This window comes from Anticarsia gemmatalis, chromosome 1, assembly GCF_050436995.1.
Source record: "Anticarsia gemmatalis isolate Benzon Research Colony breed Stoneville strain chromosome 1, ilAntGemm2 primary, whole genome shotgun sequence".
In the NCBI taxonomy this organism is placed as follows: domain Eukaryota; kingdom Metazoa; phylum Arthropoda; class Insecta; order Lepidoptera; family Erebidae; genus Anticarsia; species Anticarsia gemmatalis.
In genome coordinates, this window is record NC_134745.1 from 5,585,556 (window position 1) to 5,590,747 (window position 5,192).

At 30.8% G+C, this 5,192-nt stretch overlaps 1 long non-coding RNA gene across 2 annotated transcripts; it reads left to right on the plus strand.

Moving 5' to 3' along the window:
• The first annotated feature begins 1,153 nt into the window (after window positions 1-1,153).
• Window positions 1,154-3,919, plus strand: LOC142972404 (uncharacterized). 2 transcript variants are annotated; one of them, XR_012959456.1, is made up of 4 exons: window positions 1,154-1,270; window positions 2,199-2,709; window positions 2,798-2,851; window positions 3,645-3,919. It is a non-coding gene; the product is annotated as an uncharacterized LOC142972404 (long non-coding RNA). The 2 variants fall into 2 exon arrangements; XR_012959453.1 differs by having other exon boundaries at window positions 2,199-2,851.
• Window positions 3,920-5,192: the final 1,273 nt, after the last annotated feature.

Consider the following 5,192-nt stretch of genomic DNA (forward strand, 5'->3'; position numbering starts at 1 on the left):
AATATCGCATTTAGAACTAAAATGACACACCACCTGTGGCTAAGTCAATGACTAGTTTATACATGTGTCGTCTTTGTGTTACTTAGAATTTATGTATAATCTAGAAATCTTACCCGGTTCTTGAATGCTCTCGAAGAAATAGGTAAAAAATATCAATATTTTTTTCTAATTTTGATTTCATCCAAAATGTTTGTATCTGGCGGAGTGAGTGTGTGAGTGGCGGGGTGTTAGGAATAGGCACGAAAAAGGCAAATCTAATTTTCAATTATATTCAAACCGCCACCATATCCAGATGCACTTTACCTAACTATTTTAGTTCCCAAAGTGAATGCAATGTAAAGTAATTGGTGCACAAAATGCTATCAAAAAAGGTACCTGCACACAATGTAACTAACGAGAGTCGACAGGTGTCTCAACCCCCCAAAAGAGTTTGATATTAAGAACCAAGAGGTCAATAGGACAAACATATCAATAGAATTATTTAAAAGATCAAAAACTCATACATAAACATGCACTAACAATATGCGGGGTCAACAGAAGCCAAGTAAAAAAGAAAATAATTCGAAGAAAAAAGTCATATTCAATACTTAAATTATGAATTTAGGCAAAAGAATCGACGCCTCATATGACGATTAGAATAACATAGTAAACTATTTAATTTATTGTTTTATTTTAAACAAATACTTAACATGCTGTCATTCTGATCACATAATTATTGATTTATGTTTGAGCCATTTAAAAATACGACGAACTAAGCAAACAATAACATGTTTGTAACATAGAAAAAAAACTTCAATTAATTGAACTAATCAATAGTTATAAATTGATTTAGTTTTACAAATTAGATGACAAAAATGGCGTCACGTTTTTGTTTAGAGTTAAAATATATGAATGTGGCTTTATATGGCTGATTGAAAATTTGTTTAAAGGCGAATTTGAACATTGGTGTAACGTCTTCCGGATATGTTTCGGAAACAGTGCCGGCAACTCAATATAGGGAGCACTGTCGATTATCAATTGCGAATAATTAGCTTACCAATAGTTATTGAGAAGTAAAAAGATATTGTAGCGTACGCAATTGCATTCAATATTTATTTCTTTAAACCGCACATAATCTCGGATTTCTTTACGCATACGAACACGCGGATTAACGGTAATCACAACCATTTTTTCTTCATTAGAATAACTTTAATAACTTTCTCGCTATCCAATAATAAAAATCTGTTTCAATACAGCAAACAAAATAAACAAGAACAGTTATTTTCCGTGGGTAAGTAAAAAACTGTATTAAAGTAAACATACGAGTGTCAATGACCATGTTATTTTTATAAATTGCAATACACTTACCGATCCACTTACTGAACGTGATCAAATCAATACGAGGCCGTTATATGTAACGGAATTTCTAAATTTTCATATTTATTCACTTGTGGCGAATTCTTGAAGTTTTTTTAACATTTTAATATTGTTAACCCACTTTACAGGTCCTGTATAACTTCAGTAAACGATGTAATCTTTGCGTGGAAATTATAAAATGAAAATATACATACGTAAAATATTGTCAAAGTATTCTAACGTGAAAATATTTCAATAATGGTTATGTATATACAATAAAAAGATAATAATGTTTGTAATATCTTATTTATAAACTATAGAAATCGCCCGCTCTGCAAATAATTTAAAAGTAAATACGAGATAAATACGTGCTACGACTTTATTTTATGTCACAAAAAAATACATTATTTTAAATTCTAAATTCAAACTTTTATTTTTCCGTGATTTAGCGAATTTATTAAAATTTCCTGTATAATAAAATAAAACCTTTTTGCTAGTCGGAATAATGTTCTTGTAATACTGGATAACATTCGTCAAAAACATGCCGAACGCCATTAAAGTTTTATTTTTAATTTTATTTTTCTACCATTTAATGGTTTCCATATTTTTCTAGTCAAGTTTCAGTCAGATATTTTCACTGCTGTTTTTGTGGAACCTTTTTGGTGTGTTTTAATGAATTATTATTAACAATAATTTTGAACTCGTTATGTAAGATTTATATTTTTGTTTAAGTGCTACCATTACTATGTTCGTTTCATTATTTTTTTAATCTTAATTCTAGGTATAAAAAGTTATAGTGGTGGTAGTAAGTAACATTGAAAGTGTTTTCTTTTTCGTCGAAATAAAAGCATTTTTTGTTTCAGTACCTAGCACAATCAACCGAAACAGAAGCAACAAAATGAATCGTAGCTAGTTAAATATAAATATCGTTACAGTCATAAATAAGGCTATACCAATAACTAATTATAATAAATAACTCAAATAATGGCTATTTCAAAGATATTTTGCAACTCGATACTACAAAAAATAGTGATGCTACGCTGTTCAAACAAAATTGCAATCCAACTTCCATAAATTATTGGTAATCGTTTCATTAATATTTCTCCAAAGCGTATATTTCATTAATCATGTTATTTATTCTTTCTTTTTATGTGCTCAATACATTTCAAAGTTTAATTAAAAACTAGCAATTTTAGCATTTGCGATTTCCGTATTGTTATGAACGGAACGCCAATGATAATAAAATCTATCATTGAGCGATTGGATTGCAATTTTAAATATTTATTAGCTTTTATATTTTGTTCACGATGATAGCTCATGATGAATGCTAAAGGAAGATTTTTCTATTATGATGTTTTCGTGGATTTGTTTGCAGTTCGTGTTTATTTACCTTTATTGCGAAGTTGCTATGCTCCCAAAATAAAATATACGCCTTAAATAAGTAACTCTATTCTAATTTCAGTATTCGTAGATGTCTTCAAGCTAACGCGGATTGCAGTTGCAAAATACAGTTGAGGTAAACCATAATATAAATAATAGACATAGGTTCTACTATTGAAAATTGATAATTAAATAGACATATTGTATTTTATATGTAATAGACCTAACCCTTCCCTCAACTCCGGAGGAGAGCCTTGCCCAGCATTGGTACTGGCCAAATAATCTATTTAAAAATATTTGTGGATCAATGCACAAAAACTTGGAACATTTTCCCAAAATTATATTATCTTTACTGCAAGTCAGTATGAGTAAGATATACGTAGAAGGCAACCTGATTAGATGTTTCAAGTGACATTGTAGCACGGAATTCCCAGCTCAGTGTGACTAAGAAACTGTTCTTAGTAGCTAAACATATTAAACATGAAATATATTACAATGTTTACTTTAGATCTCTAGATTCAAAGATGTGTTAACAACTTATTAGGCGATTAGCACTTATGATTATGACTTGTTAAGTTGGTAAGACCGTTGCCACATTGATAGAATTTTCAGAGCGCATTATTTTATTTATGGCTGGATTTTATTTACTTTAATTTATTATAGAAAAATATATTATGTATGCACCGAAAAAAGTTTCAAGCGAGCGAGCAAGGTACAATAGTTAAATGACATAATATAGATAAATTTAAATACCCGGTAAAATAACAATGTTCGTAGAGTATTTGTAAATGCGCTACAATTCAGTCGAGCACAAATATCAGTTTGTTAAATTGACTCTTCTCGCTAAAAATTATTGCTGCACTCACATCGCTACTATAAAGTAAAAATACCGCCAATAACATTCAAAGCGTGCTGATGAAACGTTCCAGGAATCAAGGAGATCAAAAATACAAGTTGTAAAGTTAATCGTTTGAACGTCAATACAAGCGAAGCGTTTTACCAACCGATCGAGCTCAATCTGACATCGTAGAAAGCTTTGCTAGCTTTATATTAACTTGCATAACTCTGCACTACTGAGACTGTAAATAAAACTTCCTGAACGAGAAGTTTTTCTAAGAATATTGTTTGTAGCCCGGTGTCCGCTAAATAGATTGCTAGTTTCTAGATTTTCTTGTAAACTGCATTCTGGAGATATCAGTTGGAATGTAAATGCATATATTAAAATACTTACTCACTTCTAAGAGATGATAGCGATTGATGTGTCTTTTATTTCAAAAATACATTACAGAAAAATGAAATCGAGCATGTATGAAAAGGGCAAAATTTTTTACGCATGGATTTTCTGCCCTGAATTTGTCTCAAAACTTATGCAAAAGCTTATTAGAAAACAAAAAAACATTTCAGTTACTTCTTATAAATTTTTTTTTATGACAAACACAATTCTCAAAACTAATGCTTAACATTTCAATCTGGGGGCACGGAAGTGCCCCCGCAAGTCGAGCAAAAAAAAGCGGCACGGCCGTACCATCCTTTTCTCGAAGCAATTCGGGCTATTTTCGACCCCCCTATAATGTCGTTGTGGAGAAAACAAGAAGCCTGAATTTTCAGCAACTAATTATTCATTGTATAAAGACGGTATATTTAAAATTTCAGTCAATTTGGACCAGTAGTTTAAAAATGACAACTTGTTAAAATTTTGAATTTTGTCACTCACTGAATCACTGATTCACTGACTCACTGACTCACCGATCATCAAAAGTCTAAGGTACTTCTAGCAGACTTAGAAACTTAAAATTTAGAATATAAATAGGGTTTAGTGTCTTAATCATGGGAAAAATTCAATATTTTCTAATTTCGGTCCAGTTTTCTAAATACACTAACTGCAACATTAACTTTGTAATCCCATATAAATGTATAAGATTACAAGATTACATTTGCAGTTAAGAATCATTATTACTGTAGAAAATAATAAATAATAGGTGTAGATAGGTACATACTATATGAGGCATAACGGGAGGGGGTATAAGGTGGGTAAGGGTGCTTAGCCCATGAAAATGAAAAACATTCTCATAGGAAAATATGTTGAATTATAAGAAAAAACGTCTTTCCATACAAATTGGACTTATGTTCGTTCTACAAAAAGAAGTGAGATGCAACCAAAAACATTCTGTAAAAACCTCAAGTCTCGCAGCTCAGTCTTTCTAGCGTAAAAAGTGGTGAGATCTATATAATACCAAGTCGATTAATCTATTTCGTCTCTACTTAAAGGACCTTCTGTCTTAAGTTATTACATAAGTTATTATCATGCCAATATTTAAAATATTTTACGTTTAAAACAAATAAATCGACTTGGTCATCGCATGAAAACACAAATTCGCCATTAAAATTTCAGTAGCATTAACATTCTTGTCGTGCTGTGTACTGTAATACATACAAATCATGTGATGGCCAGGTCGGTCTATTTGTTTTAAACGTAA